Raw genomic sequence first — 18651 nt, 5'->3', positions numbered from 1 at the left:
CACTTCATAAGGTCTCAACCCTGACAGCACATGAGAATGTCCTGTCCAGCTTTGACACAATAGAAAAAGCACCCCAGTTCAAGGAAGTTGGAATCTGGATGAGTGGAACCCAAGATTTGTATTTGGGGAGAGCTACCTGGGTGATTTTTGTCACAGGCACTTTTATGAGTGTCTATTCTGTGGGATCTGGTTTTATAGCACTCTTTCTCGCAGAATATCTTTCCAGCTACACTGTAGATGCTCCATCTCGGATCTGTTTTATCTGCCTGGAGCAATGATCCTCCTGATCTTTGCGTCACTCTGTGCCATCACGTACTTTCTGAGCAAATGTTACCTTTTGATTGAGGCCTCCTCCAAACACTTTTTTGAAGTCCTCCCTCCGGCACGATCCTGCAGCACGTGGCTCTGATGGAAATTGCCTGGTTTCCTGATGCTGTGTTGTGAACTGCCTACCCCAATAGAAGCTCCCAGGATGCAGGGACCTTTTGTCTTGTTCCCTGTATCTGGTTCAGAATATACATTTGTGAACAAGCATTGAATGGGTTCTCCAGATCGAACTAATCACTTCCTCTTCGCTATCCTCAAAGCACTTTGCAGACGCCTCCATTGAAATGCCACACATTTTATGCATCAGTATCAGTGCTTGTTTGCTCTCTAGACTGTGAGCTGCTTGAAGGTGGGAACTATGTCTCATTCTCTTTTCTATTTCTGTTAAGTGTTGCATTGAGTAAAAGACAGATGCTTAATAAAACTGACACGCTATCTTTCATGTTTAAAATCTCAAAGTTATGAGCAGTGGTATACCAAGGATGGGACATTCCATCTTGGATCACCAGTAATCTCACAGTTGCTTCAAAATCAAGCCCTGTATTATTTTAGGGAGGAGAATTTTAACACTATTTAGTACTATGAATGTTTGGTGGCAATAAAATTATTATTGATTTTAACTTGTCTATAGACTATTACTGTCCTTTTACCTTAGGAATGCCACAGTGTATGAGCAATGCTAACATCCCGTCTCAGGGCTGCCGTCTTCTTTCATCGGAGTCTCGGACAATTAAGGCTGTCTCCAGGTGGAGGAGTTCTCTTGGCTGAGCCTCAGCAAACGATTACGTGCTCATCTGCACCTGAGATGCTAGTTAACCCCAAATGAAGCAAATGACTTCTTTGCTCCAAGCCCAAGGACATTGGTATTAAGAAGCCTGGAAGAAACCCAGCTGTGCAAGAATGAGAATATTGGTTGTCATACTGCAATTAAAAAAAACAAACACGTGTGTTCTATGTGTGTGGTTGCATTTTATTTTACTGGATTTTTTTTTCCTTAGGAAAATCATACAATGCTTGTTGCCACTTGGCAAACAGTGTGAAAAATATATCTATACCTTTTGTGTGTGTATATATATATACACAAACTGTATATATGTGTATATATAGTCTAAACATTATAAACGGTATGTAAATGTATATACACAGTTTGTGTGTGTGTGTGTGTGTATATATATTCTCATCCAATTCCAATGTCCAAATAATGCTAATTTGCAATAGTATATATATACTCTGGACCTTTTTCTGTGCTCCTAAGAATACAGTTCATTTATATAGATGACCAAGAGAGATATTGATATGAACACACAGATTCATAATATGATTTCACTGTTGTTCATGTTTTGGTTTTGCCTTTTTATTTTAAACAAGTCATTGCATACATTGTTTTCTAAAAAGTGTTTTTCTTCTTTCAACAGTATATCCTGTTCTTCCCTCTGGGACATTCTCTATAGAAGTAACTCATTATTTTACATTTATGTAATCATTCTCTTAACATACATTTATTTTGCCTACAGTCTATAGATAGCTGCCTTAGGCACTCAGGTATACAAAACAAGCAAAAGCTTGGTTTTGATGGAATTTACATTCTCGTGCAGTGGCAGATAATAAGAGCCTAAACAAGTTAAGTAGCAAAACCATGTCAGGAGCTTCAGGTGTTATGGAGAACAAAGAACAAAAGGCCCCAGAATCGGGGAGGAAGGGAATACCCTGGGAGGGTTACTATTTTTCTTAGATGGTCCGAGACTAACCTTCCGGAAGTAGGCCAAGACGCTCAGGCAGGAGACAGGAACCAGCCCCTAACCCATCTGCAAGACTGGCAGCGAGGGCAAACAAAGTATAAACAACGTTGCCCCAAATATCCCAACTCCTAGTTTCTGGAGTACTAAAACTTTCTGATACATTGGTCAGAGGATGCACACCTGTAAGACTTCAACAATTGCACCACTCACCTGCAGCCATTTACATTCCTCTCAGCAACAAGGAATGCCCCTTCCACCACAAATCGAAGAGTGCTGGATGCAATCAATCTCTTGAACTTTGGACCAAATTGATGATTTGATTTTTAGTGGGCTGACTCCCAGTGACGTTGAAAGGTGTCATGTTTGTTCCTTGACAGGTTCACAGCTGGAGGTCTCTCTCGAGGACATTTGCAATAACATTATTATTACCAAGTCCTCTTCATAACTAAGCTGAAACACATCGCCCGAGTGGCAGGGTTGAGCACGTGCTGCCAGTTTCCCCAGACCAGTGCACATCTAGCATCGTAAGCTACCCAGGCAGCAAAGAGGGTTAAACAGAAACACACGTTATATATTTTCAAAAGTTGTAATAATCTCTTCCTCAGGTCTCTGGTATCACGCAAATACCTTAAAACTAAGTGATGTTAATTTGCAAGTTGGCACATACGCAGGCTTCAAAACATTGTGGGGAAATGGAATTAAGAAATAAGGGAGCCTTTTTAGGAACTTTCTTTAGTAGCCCCTGCATCTTGACAAACTATCCAGAGAAAGGGCTGGCTGCCTGCTGGGTATGAATGAGACCACCTCTCAGTGCTAACTGACGCTTACTGCCCCCAAACAAACAAACCCACCACCACTGAGTCCATGCTGACTCATAGAGACCCCGTAGCGCAGAGCAGAACTACCTGAGAGTAGAAAGCCTCATCTTCCTCCCAAGGAACAGCTGGTGGTTTAGAACTGCTGACCTGTGGTTAGTAGCCTAACACGTAACCACTATGCCCACTGATGCTTACTACTCAAGCTTCATTAGCGCTAGGAGAAGGCAGAGCATGACATCTTCCCATTGTGCTGGTGTATCTTCTGACAAGGCACCTTCTTTGGAGTCCCCGGCATTTTAATTATTTAACCTCCAAGAAGTCCCTGCCATCGAGGCACTACCTACTCATGGGGGTCCTATAGGACAGGGTAGAACCGTCCCTATGAGTTTCAGAGACTGGACTCTTGTCAGGAACAGAAAGCTCTGTCTGAGCGGCTGGTGGTTTCCGACTGCTGACCTTGTGGATTGCAGCTGAATGGAAAACCACTAGGTAACCAAGGCTCCTTAATGTTTCATCTGTTAAACTGGTAACCCAAAGATTGCAGGTTCGAGTTCATCCATCAGCATCTCAGGAAAGTCAGCCGTTGAAGTCTGTTAAGTAGTTGTCCTTTGAGCTATACAAGGTTCACAGAAACTGAGATCAATTCAGTGGCAACTCCTTTTGTGAATGGCTTGGACCTGAACCTGTGGTCAGGTGGCCAGCTTTGAGTCGGAGAAGCTGAGCTGTTCTCCTAAGGCTTAGCATAGCCTTCCGCACATTGAGTGGGCAGTGGGTGTTTGCCATCTCCTTCCGACTCCAACACTTACTCCGTGGTTCTGTCGCGTTAGGCATGCATGTTTGCTCTCTGCACCTCGCGTTTTATTTGTAAAAAACATCACCATCGCCTCTTGGGCTTCGGTTTTCCAAACCAAAACTCACTGCCAGCGACTCAATGCCAACTCACAGTGACCCTATTGGGCAGGGTAGCCCTGTCCCTGTGAGTTTCTGGGACTGATTGTTTATAGGAATAGAAAGCCTCTTGCTTCTCACTCAGACCTCCTGGCTGGTGGCATCAAACTGCTGATCCTACCCATCCCAGACCCAGTGCCTAACCGCTGCAGGCTTCTGATTGTGAATATAGAAATGAATCCCTTAAAGCAGGTAGCGCATCCCTGCCCTGGTACTTTAGTGGGTGCACAATAAAAGCCATGACTGGCTTGGTCCTTGTTACTTTTGCTCTCCACTGGGGCACTCTTGGAAAAAGCAAGCGTTCTTCAGCCTGCAAGCCCAGCCCAGCGTGTGAACTGAGTTGCACAGAAAGGAGTTCATTTGCTCGTCAGGTTGGTGATGGATGATTGTTTGCTAACACTGAGAATGCTGGCGAAGGTGGGAAGGATGGGCTGGCAGAGTAGCTGTGCTAATTACCGGAGGTGCAAATTCAACATGCCGTGTACTTGCAAGACATAATGAGCCTTTGCCGAGGTGAACAGGAGGCTTGTTACATACATTAGAATTAGATGCTGTAATTGCTGAGCCTCCCAAATGTGAACGATTCTTGGAGAAATGCAAGACAGCAAACCGCCCACCTCTAACAACAAAAGCGTCTCCTTCAGTGGGCAGATAAGCAGGGAACCAGGACACAGGAGTAATTTGTGGATTAGATCTGTGGCTATCTGTTTCCAAATACCGCGGGAGAGGCAGGAGAATGTGAGCGGGAAGCGATGATCTTCATCAAGGGGAGCCTGCAGCCTGCCTTCCCTGGGTAATGAGTGGGTGGTCGTGGATCACGGTGCGGTGACGCGCCGGAAACATTGGCGTGGCACCAGTCGCTCCACAGGGAACCAGGATCAGAATGATTTGCTGCGCTTTCCTTTAGGGATATTATTTTTTTGTTCTGAGGAAGTTCAAATACATGACAGTTAACGTGTTGAGAATGATAAGGCAAATGCGATGAGAGAATAAGCCTCCGTTACTAATTTGGCAATGATGACAAATTGTTTAAGAGTGCCACCTTTAGGCAAGCACAAGGCTCTCTCGTGGTGGCATCAGCAGACTGTCAGGAGAGAAGCACCACCTGTCAAGCCAGCAAAGGAGATAGGCATTGATGTTAATGTCTTGCAGACATTAAAACTTTTAGACTGAAGTCTTTAACCTAGCTGGCTTTCACTAGCGACCCAGAGTTGGGCAAGGGCAGCCATCTTTCTGGGTTATTTGGAATTGCTTTTGCACCTCCAGGGACAAGAGACCTATATTTAAGTGAAGCGGCTGTCCCATTTTGGGGCACTGGCATATTAGGACTTGTTTAGAGGATGGTCGGAATCTAATTTCCTCACGCAGCTTCTCTCTTGGTGAGATTCAACACAAAGCTATCCTCTCATCATATTTCCAGTATTCCTTAAAATACTTGGAGACAGATGCTGGGGCCCATGGCCTCAACATTATCACTTGTTTTCAGGGTTTTCCTGTACACACGAAAAATAAACAGCTACCGCTAACACCAGGGTAGTTGCGTGCATTACAAGCAGGTTTGCAGACTTTCAGGTGGTATTTCTGCAATTCCTTTTGTGCATTGCACTCGGGAGAGTGGCTTGCTCTAGATCCTATAGGGATTGCTAGCTTTTTTCAAAGAAAATAAGACTGTTTGCTTAAGCAGAAGTTGTATCTATCCCTCTGAGAGTAGACAAAATCAATGTCTTCACAAATTCACATGAGATCATACACCTAAAATTTGCATTCGGGATTAAACAACTCTTAAACCCCATTTCTGGGGTCCCAGGGGGTGCAAATGGTTAACGCTCTGGCTGCTAACTAAAATGTTGAATGTTCAAGGCCACCTGGTGGCACATCAGAAGAAAGTCTATTGCACCTTACGGAGCGTAGTAACTGCTCGGACACATCTGGGGCTGCCAGGCAAGGGCATCGACTCCACAGCAAGTAGGGTTCTCTAGTTATTGTTATTTTGCTTTTTTAAGGTTTTTAAACTCATCTCTGGTCTCAGGGTCCTGCCCTGTGCACAGAAAACCTAGGTAGACTTCAGGTTTAAAACTGTTGTTTAAAAAAGATATTAAATATATGAGACCCATCTTCTGTTCTGTTCGCTTCCACCTCAATGACAGTAGAAGGCTCCAGCAGCAGAAACGCATGTCTTGGTTTGGGTTGACCTCATCCGTGTCAGCTTTTCTCTTCTCACCCCAGCACATCAAAGGTGTTGCTGAAGAGTCAGGAAGCTGTTGTACAATTTTCCATTTGCACATCTCTTTGGGGTACAGTGGAAATTTGAAATCTAGTGACAGGTGCTTGGTAAACAGCCCTCCCCCTTGCCCTTAGGGCCTAGCTTCCAGGAAAAGTCAGTACATTCTGCAAAAGAAAGAAGAAAACATTCTGGTCTGGTAAGAAGATCGAGAGCTCAGGGTCAAGAAGGCAGCAGACATGTGAAGTTAGAGTTTTCAGAGAGAAGGAAAGATTACCTTTTGAGCTATAATTTTCAGCTCTCTAAAGACACCCCAAGCCACACATCATCACTATGCAGCTGTTGTATGGCAGGCATTGATTTTTGTGGCGAGGCACAAGGCACAGGCCCACACTGAATTTTCATTAGCTCCATGGGGGAAAGTGAATATCCTCCTTAAACCCAACTGTCCAGAGCACATTAAGGGATGATTTATAAAAGCTAGCTCGATGGAACCAAAACAGTGGTGACAGCAGTCAAGCATTTCTGGGTGAGTTGCTAACTTGAACTTGACTGTGTCTGTGTTAAAAAGAGCTTCCTGTTCAAGTCACTTTTCTCCTTTCTTTACTTAAAATTTTAACAGAAACAGTTTCTGTTCTTATCTTTTTTTGCCTTTTGTATATACTTTTTACTAAAAGTCACTGGGACACACCTGAATGATGAGGAGGTAATTCACGATTGACAACAATCGAAAGGAAGATAGATGACTATATTAGATATCAAAGGCTTAATTTAATCATTGGTACCATGATGATGTGCTCAGGCACCTAAGCAAGCATTTGGAAGTACACTGAGCGGCATGAGGCCATCTCTTGTGCTGTTTATCAAATCCTACTTGGTGCTGTGATCGCTTGAGTATTTCATTTATTCTCCTTATAAAATGGTGTCTTTAGATCAGAGACTCTTACTAAAGTATCTATAAGAGGGGCTTACATCTATGGAGTGCTGAAAGATATACTCCCTTCCAGTTTGAAGAATTTATCGTACCTACATTTTTCTATAAAGATGCCTGTACAAATGTCCCCTGATACCTTTCATCAAGAGGCGGAGTTCATTTGCTTCCCACTTGTGAATCTGGACTCACGTAGGTCAAAGGGACATGACAGAGGTTACGGGGTACAAGTGCTGAATCTGGGCATACAGGCCCTTTTTGTTTCTACTTTCTCTCTTGAAATCATATTCAACTACCTGTGAACAAACCTGCACGAGACTGTTGGGTGTGGCGATTCACATGGCCTGGTTGCCTTAGTGATTACAAGTGACTGCACAGCCAGCCCCAGCATAGCTGCCTGGCTAGCTAATCATAAATGCATGAATGCTCTCAGCGGAGATCTGAAGACTCATCCAATCGAACCAACGAGTCCACTTACCTAAGCCTGAGCATTATGAACCAACTCAACCTTTAGTTTTAGTTTTAATTAGTTTAGTTTTAACCTAAAGTCTGTACCTGGAAAATGCTAATATATGCATTAAAAATAATGTATACATTTTTTACATGGCAGAAGAACATTTGTAATAAATATTTGATGGCCCCTCCCAGTTTATTTTTCCCATCCTTCCTATTTTACTCCAAAAATCAAATATCGAACTGGCGATATAACTAGGGGGGGGGTGCCTGAAGAAATTAAGGAAAATTTTACATAAAACATCAACCTGATTATTGTGAATTCTCCCCAAAATTGAACTCTGGTTAACAGGCCAAAATAGGACAAAACTTCATAGAATGGCATTACATTAAGAAACTTGTTAAAATTCAATAAACTAAATGATTCTGCAAATTGTAATACATTTTAGTTAAAATATAAAGATATAGTAAGTGGGGAAAATTACCACGTAACTCTTACCGTTAATATTTTATTTAACTGAAGCAATAAAAATGACATCAGATTCAAAGTGTTATTCACAATTCCAATGATATTAATTCTGCAAGATACTGAAAAACTACAAATATTATGCTGGGTATTTCGCCACATAAACTCAGGATTTCATGCTTTGGGTTGGATTTTAGCAGAGAAATTGGATTTGAAAAGTCTTTTAACTCAACACTGCATGATCCCCAGAAGGTTTATTTGATACAAATAATAAACAGTTGTTGTTGTTGTTGTTAGTGGCTGCTGAGTTGTTGGTGTTGAGATTGTTCCTACTCAAAGCAATCACATGTACCGCAGAACGACTCTACTCAGTCTTTCACAATCACTGCTATATTTGAACCCATTTTTTAGCCGTTTTACCAAGTACAACATATTTCTGCAGGAATGGATCCCTTCTTGGAAAAAAAATGAAACATGTTCAAACGTAACAACAACAAAATCAAATTCATAGCAATCAAGTCGATTCTGATTTAAAGTGGTCGATAGGACAAAGTAGAACTGTCCCATATAGGTTTGCAATACTATAAAGTTTTATGGAAGTAGAAAGTCTCATCTTTTTCCCACAGAGTGGCAGGTGGTTTTGAACTGCTGACCTTGCTGTTAGCAGCCCAACATGTAACTAATTAACCTACCAAGGCATGAGATGAAGTCCTTCTAGTCTCCCTTTTAGGGAGCATTTGGGGTTGAACTTCATCCAAGACAAATTTATTCCTTCTTGGTTGTTCATGGTAATTTCAATCACTTTATCAAATGTTTAATTTTTGCATGCATACAAAGTAACTGATTATATCAAAGCTTGGGTCAAACACAGCTCACTCCTCAAAGTCACATGTTTTGCTTTATAATGCTTTAAAGAGATCTTTTGCAGCAGCTTTTGATTCCCTGCAAAATGCACTTTGTGATTCCCTGCTTAATTCTTCATGGTCTTAAATGTGGATGCAAGTAAAATGAAATCCTTGATCATTTGATTTTTTTCTGTTTATCATGATGTTGCTAAGTGGTGCTGGTGTGAAGATTTTTGCTTTCTTTATGTTAAGTTATAATCGATATGGAAGACTATCGTCTTTGATTGATTGATATCAGAAAATACTTCAAGTCTTTCCTTTCAGCAAGCAAGCTTGTGTTATCTGCTTATCAGTGGTTGTTAATGATTCTGCCTCTGGTCCTAATACTACATTCTTCTTCCAGTTTCTCAAAATATTTGTTTAGCCTGTAGCATGAGTAAATATGGTGAAAGAATACACCTTGATACACACAATTTCTAATTTCAAACCACAAAATATCCCCTATTGTTTTGAAAGACTGCTTCTTGGTCTATGAACAGGTTCCATGTGAGTGTGATGGCATGTTCCGGAATTTACATTTTCATATTTTTATCTGCATATTTTTATGACTCAAACAGCCAAGTATCTTTGCATAATCAAAAAGTACATGTAGGCATCTTTATTACATTCTATGCTTTCAGCCCATCTGACATCAGCAGTGATATTCCTCTTACCACATCCTCTTCTGAATCCAACTGGAATTTTTGACAATCCCTCTTGATACTTTACTGTAAATATGTTTATCTTACTTGTGTGTGACATTAATGATATTGTTCAATAATTTCCACATTCTGTTGGATATCCTTTTTTGGAATAGGCACAACTATGGATCTCTTCCAATCAGTAGGCTAAGTAGCTCTATTAGTCTAGGTACATTAGAGAAACATATCCACAGCAACTCATGTATAAGAGAGTTTTATGTAAAGAAAATGTGCATCACAAAAACATCCCAACCCTATGCTGCCCAAGCCCACATGTCCAACATTAACCCATTAACCCAACACCAGTCCACAAAGTCCTCCACCTCACAAAACAGAGGCAATGATGCCGACTACAGGAGGAAAGCTGAGTCAGTGAACAAATAAGCATCTCAGCACTAGCAGGGGTCTCCACACGGCTGCTCCAGCACCCAGGGCTGCATCGGGATAGGTCCATGTGGCTTCTCCTTGGGGATGTCTTGTAGGAAGTCAATCTTGCCAGCTGAAGCGGAAATGCTAAGGCAGCTGCACCCTGGTGCGACCATCACAAAGCAAGGGACCCAAGAACTAGAAAGGCAAGGCTCACCACCCATTTATCCCTCCACCTTTCAATTAGCCCCACATGTGATTATCGGCCAGATTGGCACAATTAACTAACTCAGTAGCTATCTATCAAATTTCTTGGCATAGATGAGTTAGTGTTTCTGTTGTTACAGGTGTTTACTGGAGCATTTCAATTATTATTCCATCAATTCCCAGAGGCTAGTTTTTGGCCAATAACTCCAACACAGCTTAATTTTTTCTTCAATACCATATCTTCCTGCACATATGCTAGCTCCTGAAGTAGTTGAACACTGGCCAATAATTTTTTGGTACAAGGATTCATTGTTTTCCTTTCATCTCCTTTTGTTGCTTCCAGGGTCATCCACTATTTTGTCCATCCTTCAACATTGTAAATCAGGGAATGAATTTGTGGATTGCATTCCTCCCCTTTCGATTTTCTAACCCAGGCCTTTCACATTTCATTTGAATACTTCACCTTCTGGAACTATCTTTAGAAATCTCATTTCATCAATTGTTCCATTCACTTCAGCCAATCTTCATTCAGAAGCAAGATCCAGAGTCACCTGTGACACCTGTTTGGCCTTTTCTTCTTCACCTGTTCTTAAGGACTTTTTGCTTTCTTCGTGTATAGCATCATGATGTCATTCCACAAATTGCCCTTCTCTCGTTAGTGTTCAAAGTGTCAAATCTATTCATTTAGAAGGATGGGGTGGGGAAAATACTTTCCAAAAGTCTAATCTTTCTCTGAAAAAGCAATGCTTTCTAATGCTGTTTCTGCCCTTCTGTAGACGATCATTCCCCTTGTCATCATCTCTGTCTAGATTGTATGATAGGGAGATTTTCTTTCCTTAAACTCGTTGGAAGGTAATGGCATAGATCAGCCATTAGGATATTTGGTGTCCGACTGCATTTTAGGATGATACTTTTCCAAACACTACTTTTATTTTTATTTAAATCTTTATAGATTTCAGTGAGTGATGTCATTATTTTTTTCTAAATGCATGCAACCACTGAAACCTCACTACAATCCAGATAGAAAATGTTTGTCCTCTCAAAGAGTTCTTCATGTCCCTTGGAGGTCATCTCTACCCTTGTCCCCGGGCAAATGCTGTTCTACCTTTTGTTGTTTCAGACTGTCTGTTTTCCAGAATAGCACATTAAAACCATGCCGTGTGTACCTTCTGCTCTGGCTTCTTTCACAAAGTATAGTGCTTTCTTCCCCTTTGCACAGCGGGTCGAGTTGTCAGACTGCATTGAAGATGACCTCTGAAGTTTGCGTTTCTGCCTTCAGCTGGTTGTTTCTTACACTCTGATTGAGCTTGCAGAAGTCTAACTGACGTAGAACCGCATGCAATTTTAATAATCAAATTATAGCTTCTTAAGGTGTCCCTGACATAAGTGATGGAAATTGGTTTCGTTTCCTATATCTCCGAAGTGTAATAAAGAAGTTGCTGTCTCGTCAGTTCTGACTTCTGTCACCCGGGAGTAGCACTGTGCTGTGCAGGGGTTTTAGTGGCTCTCCCTCATTGTCATCGAGGTGATGCTGACTCAGAGTGACCCTTGTAGGACCGGGTAGAAGTGCCCCTGTGATTTTCCACTGTCACTCTGCAGAAAGCCTCAGCTTCCTCCCGTGGAGCAGCTGGTGGTTTCAAACTGTTAACCTTTCAGGTCACAGAGCAACGCATAACCACTGTGCCACCAGAGCTCCTGTTCAATGGCTGCATTTTCTAAAAGAGATCAGCGGGCCTTCCTTCTGAGGCACCTCTGGATGGATACAACCGTCAACTTTTTAGTTAGCAGTCAGGGGTGTTAGCAATTTGCAACACCAAAGGACTCTTTTGACTCTAATAAGAGATCTTAAAGTGGTACCTTAAGTGTGACTATTAATCAGTCTGTTGGCCTCCATTGCCATGCAGTTCCCACCCTGTACACTGTGTGTGCTCACTGACTACAAGTCTCTCGGTGAAACCTCACAATTACCACTGACTCCTTGGGAAAAAGAGGAGGCTTCTTAATCCCATAAAGAGTTATCTTCTCGGAAAACCTACAGAAACAGTTTTACTTTGTGTTATCGGGTCGCTACAGGTCAGATTTGACTCCACGGCAGTGAGTTTGGTTTCTTGGTTAATCAGATAGATGCCTTTTCTCTCCTTGAGGGTCTAGAGCAGTGTTTCCCAAAGTGGGCGGTATCACCCCTTGGGAGTAACTAGAAAGATTGGGTGGGTGGGGTCGGCTGCAAAAGCAGATGCCTACACTTTATCCTGGGTAATGGGTTATGGTACAAACGTTTTTAATTGCCAGAAAGTGAGAATCCCCCCCCCCTGGAAAAGAGGTTGTTGGCCAAATAAGTTTGGTAAGCTATGGCTAGTCTCACAAAGGAGATCATTAAATCTTTTTTCTCGCTTTTGGCCATCATCTCTTTGCCCAGACTCTCAGCAAATCCTTCATGCAAAGCTTGTTTATGCCAACAGCAACAATAATACGTCTACAATTTTGCAATTCTCTGCTGAAAATGAGAGCTTGGTTTATATGATTGGAGATTGCTATCAAAGAACATGTTCTTTGGAACCAGTTCACTTAGATTAATGCTATTACTTTGGGTAAGGTGCTTAATCTCTTTGTGCCTCGCTGGAGAAACAGGGTAGGCTGTGAATGACAGTCTTTACTGTGTTGTCTTAAGGCCTAAATAAGTTAAATACTCAGTGAACTTAGCATTGTGCCAAGTACACAGTGATTGCTCAATAAATGTTCATTCATTTTTTAAAAAAAGTATAAATAAGAAAATTGAAAATACAAAAGTGTGAATTACCTGCACAAGTTCATACAGCTTTGAAGAAACAAAAATAGGATTTGGGCTCAGGCAATCTGGCTCTAGAGTTGATGTGTTTGAGATTCACCTGTTTTATAGTCCACCAAGCAGCCATTTGGACGATGAATGCCATACTGTTCTTTGGGTTCACATAGCCCCTGAAGTTCTCAAGTAATTAACTGATCTAAACTGATACTGGGGAAAGGAGGAAGGTGATTTTATCTGGCTCCTGCTCCACCAACCAAAATTGTTTTGTAACTTATATGATTGATTGTATGAAAAAAATCTACTATATCTTTTTTAAGATATAAAACTAGTTCTAAGTCCTCAATCTTTTTTTTTTTAAACTTGGTTCTCAGAAAAGCTTTTGGTGCAGGATCATTCACATAAGTAAGTAAATACTATCAGAACAGGTTTGATCTTGTCATTTAACATTACTTTTCGTAATGGCATTGCTGAGGCACTGAACTCTTAATTAATTAATCTAATGACTTGATTGGCATATTTTAGAAATTTGCTCTCTCTGGTTACAAAACCAAAAAAACCCACTGCCGTTAAGTAGATTTTGACTCTGAGTTGATTTTGACTGATAGCTACCCTAATGGGTCTCTGAGGCGGCTGTATATCCCTCAGGGAGCACGTAGCCTCCTATTTCGCCCACAGTGCAGCTGATGGTTTTGGACCCCAGCCTGGCAGTCAGCAGTGCAAGGTCTAACCCTCCATGCCACCAGGCTCCTATGGTTACAAGTCAGATATGAAAAAACAAGTGTCATTTTACATATACATTTAGAGGTAAAACAGAAGTGCATGTTAAATCAGAAAGTTTGTGACTTTGATGAAAAGATTTCAACTACTATGCTGTGAATAATTTTAAAAAACACACCCAATCTCATCGAGTCAGTTCCGACTCATAGCAACACTACACGACAGAGAATAACTGCCCCAAGGCTGTAAATCTTTATGGAAGCAGACTGCCAACTTTTTCGCCCAGAGTAGCTGAGCACTTTACCACTGTGCCTCCAGGGTTCCTTGTGTTATGAATATTATAGAATATTAGCAATATCACAGAAAGGGACAGAAAAGGTTTCTACTTTTACTTCCCATCAAAGTTTACATAAGAATCCTTTCTGTAAGATCTTACGGGTATAATCATCCAACCATTATTTTAGATGAACCATTGTTAGGAAGCTTTGATGTTTGTAAAATTATTTCTACATTGAGGGGAAAGTTCCCTTCTTAAAGCCGTCACTTCTTAGCCTTAGACCAGCCTAAAGAATACATAAAAATGAATTCTCCCTTTCATGCTACAGCTATTTCAATGTTTAAAAAGAATTATCCTTCACACGCACACTCACACACATCTTCTTGGACCAGGTATTCTCTAAATGAAGTCATTTTAAAATCTCTCTTACATATGAATGTGTGATCACCTATCCTTCTTAAAGGAATCTAAAACAATGCATGTGATTAAAAGAGTACAGAATTCACTAAGTCTATCACCTCCCTTGGTCTGGACATTCCTCTTGATTTAATGCAGTTTCTGATTTTTTTAAAAAACTTATAACATTAATCATGATGGCTCAACGAATATCATCAAACATTCCTCATTACTTTAAAATTTATTTAAAGATTGCATCTATCTATAAAAATATACTTTCTAGGGGAAAATCCACTGTAGAAAGTAGTGTGTTCATGTTTTACTTAAAAAAAACAACCCCAAAACGTATATACTCACTTATATGCAAGTTCTGGAAAGTTATATGCAAGTTCTGGACTGTGTAATACCTGCCTAGTCTGAGTTCAATGTTAGCATATTTGTTGGCCATGCAGTAATATTTATGGTACCTTTGTATATGGCTCTGTTCATATAAATGCCAATGTCTCATGCCCTATTTCTCCTTGAGCCTACCTTCTGAATAGAATGCTCTACTTTAGGTGAGGCATCTCTCATGTGTGTCCTCTTGTCAACGTCCTGTCACAGGAACTCTGCTAAAGATTCTGGCCCCTCACTTTACTTTGCCAGACTATGCTACAAGGCAAATTATCTGAATTACACCAAACCAACTTCTAGGAGGGTTATTTTCCTGAATTGTTTGCAGAATATGAGGAGCTCATCCTTAGAACATTAGATGAAGTGGGGTAGGTAGACGGAGGCATCAGCCTATTAAGTCCATATTGCCTCTGCATATATAAGGCAATATAAGCCTCCAGTATAAGCCGACCCGAATATAAGTCAAGGTGCCTAATTTTACCACAAAAACGGCACAAAAAATGTGCTGAAAGATTCGACTTATATATAAGTATATAGGGTAATATAATCATTTGTGTGTGGGATTAGACAATTGTACCCTATCTCCACTATTGTACCTCCTGCGGTCCCCTAATTAAATTCAGTTTTTCAGATTGAAATCTTTAAAGTATCTACCTCTCACTTGCCCTACCTCCCCTTCACACATACACACACTTCCCATCACATCATCACAGAGGCTAGGGCCATGATTTTTCCCTTGTCATGCCTTTATTTAGAGTGACCTCCCATCTTCTTTCCCCCATCTACTTTACCTATTCCTCTGCCCAGGCTTATCACGTCCCACACGTCTTTACAGAAGTCTTTTGGTGAGGCTTTGTAACTACTCCAAGCAGTATTTCTCAAAAGCTGGGGAAGCCAGTGGTCTGGAATACAAATAGATTAGAGAGATGCTTCCTGGAAGTCAATGGGGATAAAGGTGGCCCCTATCCTTGGAACCCCTCCCTCTGCCTTTTGGTAAGGGAAAGAGAAGCAGTTACAGAGACAACGCGATGGTGAAAGGAGAGGAGTGGACAGTACTAATTGCCTGACCACTCTAATCAAGAACACTGAACACAGCATCTGTCACATCAAAACCTGAGGGGTCAGAGGTTTCAGGCCAACACCTCAAAAACAGAAATGAGGAAAAATGGGTAAACCACAGCGTGTAAATGACACCATGGGATGGGCACTTCCTATATTGGACTAGGGTAGCCTGAGAACAATTCCATTAGCATGGTACATTTATGGACTAATCAGTGCAGTTTATTATCTTCCACCCCAACTGAAGGGGCAGGTCAGGAATAACCGGAGAAAAGACCCAAGAAAGCTATGCATCATGTCTCAAAATTGGCTACCAAGAGGAAAACTCGGAATGCTTTACTACTAAGGATGCAGAAGGAAGGGGAGTGCTCAGAGCGTATGGAGGATGCTTTTCTAACACATGAAAGAAGAATGGATTTATTATGCATAGTTCTGAAAGTGTAAGGACCGTGGCAGTGCAGCACAAGGAACACGGCTTAAATTCAATAAAGCGGGGACTTTGTACAATATAGCGGCTGTCCAATTGGGTTGTTCTCCAGGGGAATTCGGATAAGGTAGTTGGGCTAGTGAGAGGACCCATAACATTCTTCCATTTTTTAAGATTATGTGATTTGTGGTTTTATAGGATTTCTTGCTGGAGAGAAAGAATTAGGTACACCAAAAGTATTAGGCATTGGGCTGGTAACTGCAAGGTCATCAGTTGAAACCCACCAGTTGTTCCCTGGGAGAAGGATGAGGCTGTCTGCTCCTGTAATGATCTCAAAACTCAGAAACACTATAGAGGGTCACGAAGAACCGGAATCAACTTGGTGGCAGCAGGTTTGATTGATTTGGTTTTTCACAGTTAGCTGAAGTGCAAGCATTATGTTCATTGTAAGCGGTTATCAAAAAATGCAGACTTCTGGGTTCCTTCTGAAAGTTGCTAACTTAGGTCCTGTTGGGGAGACGACTTAGAGTCAGCAATTAGACAAGCTCTCTAGGCAATTCAGTGATCAGGGAAGTTTCAGAATTTTCTGTTTAGTGTTTACCACTGTATGTATCAGCAGACTTGTGTGGGTCCTAGCAGACCCGTTATCTATCCTTAGTTAACTGATGTCACTCCTTGATGCCTATGATCTTCGCCCTTTCATGCTTCAAAGGCTTATGCTTAAGAGGAAACGAAAAGAAGCGCAAAAACCTCAGTGCTCCTGAGGTAAAGCAGTTCCTGTTCTGTGCCATTCATTTACTTCTGCTTTCCATAAACATTGCAGGTCACAATCTGGGAGCAATGGTGCCACATAGAGAATAATACGTTTTGTTAAGATGCCATATTATGTAAGCATCTCAAATATTATGAATATCTGGGTCTATTTTATGAAATATTCACACTCTGGAACACTGAACAGCAAGTGAAAAAAGACATCAACAAATCCTTCTCAGGAATATCCAACCAAAAATAATCCAACTCTCTCTGTTTTATCAAGAAGCTCAGAGATACCCGGAACAAACAATAAAATGTGTTCTTACGGCAAAATGCTGAACTTCTGGAACCTTCTCGCTGAAACCTTATGACTTTTCTTTCCTGATACTTGGATCCAGAGTCCCAGTGTTGTCTCAGCTATCTAGAAACAAGATTATCATATCTAACCAGACCTGCATCCCCACTGTCAGAAAAGCAGCACTATATAAGAAGCACAACCAACCTTGGTTTGGGACTGTGAAGACACTTTCTAATGGTTCTACTTCTCTTCCCTCAAAGCCAGCACTAAATGAGCTTCATTTAATGGTTTAATGCGTCTTAATGCCTACCCAATAGTGCTACCTAATGCCTAAAGGTTATTTATCCCACCCTCCAACTTATATCCCACCCCCCTGTCATCAAGTTGATTCTGATTCATAGCAACTGTGAGAGCTGAGGTTTTGTGTCAACTTGGCTGGGCCAGGATTCTCAGTGGTTTGGCAGTTAATCTAAAACCAAATTCACTGACATCCCATTGGCACTTAACAACCAGTGATTCCCATGATCCAACCTAACAAAATGTAATCACAGCCAATCACAAACAATGTAGACACACTGTAAGTCTACACAATTGTAATAAGACATGGGTTCAATGCAACACTGTTACTCAAGTCACAGTGCTGGTGCAAATAAAAAGATGTGTCCTTGCAGGTGTGGCCTCCTTCTGGCACACGAATGCTGTGGGAAGGCTTGCTTGTCTTCTTTCTGGGTCTGGATTCTCCATTTGGCTCATCAATCTGTTCTTTGGACTTGAGTCAATAGCTAGCCATATGACCTGCTGATCCTAAAAGTCATTAGAGACCGGCCTTTTGACCTCTCAACCTGAAATTCTCTTGCCTCTATAGCCTCTAGCCCCTGGTCTTCATGCTGATCTTGAGTTTATCAGTCCTTGCAGTTACATGAATCAGGAGAAGCCTGTAGCTCAGAGGTTCTCAACCTTCCTAATGCCATGACCCTTTAACACTGTTCCCCATGTTTTGGTGACCCCCCAACCATCAAATTATCTTTGTTGCGACTTCTTAACTGTAATTTTGCTACTGGTATGAATCGTAATGTAAATATCTGATATGCAGGATGTATAGTCATTGTTACAAATTGAACATAATTAATGTATAGTGAATAATCACAAAAACAATTTGTAATTATATATTGTGAAATATTTATTTCTCACTACAAATAAATGAAATTTCTTTTGTATTGGAACATGGTGTAGCAAAAGTAACAGTCTTCATGACGGGTACCTGTATGTGGGCGTATTTCCGATGGTCTTAGGTGACCCCTGTGAAAGGGTCATTCGACTCCCAAAGGGGTAGCGACCCACAGGTTGAGAAATGCAGCTGGAGTTTAACATCTGAACCATGAACTTAGAATCTGCCTGGATTTGGAATTGTCCACTTCTACAACTGAGAGGTTGATACAGATGTTTTGGCACAGCTTTCTCCAGATGTACATAGTTAAGTGTCAC

This window comes from Echinops telfairi, unplaced genomic scaffold (genome assembly GCF_000313985.2).
Source record: "Echinops telfairi isolate 266 unplaced genomic scaffold, ASM31398v2 ScPeMD7_7458;HRSCAF=8496, whole genome shotgun sequence".
Lineage (NCBI taxonomy): Eukaryota > Metazoa > Chordata > Mammalia > Afrosoricida > Tenrecidae > Echinops > Echinops telfairi.
The sequence above is the reverse complement of the archived record's forward strand: the minus strand, read 5'-3'. Positions refer to the sequence as shown.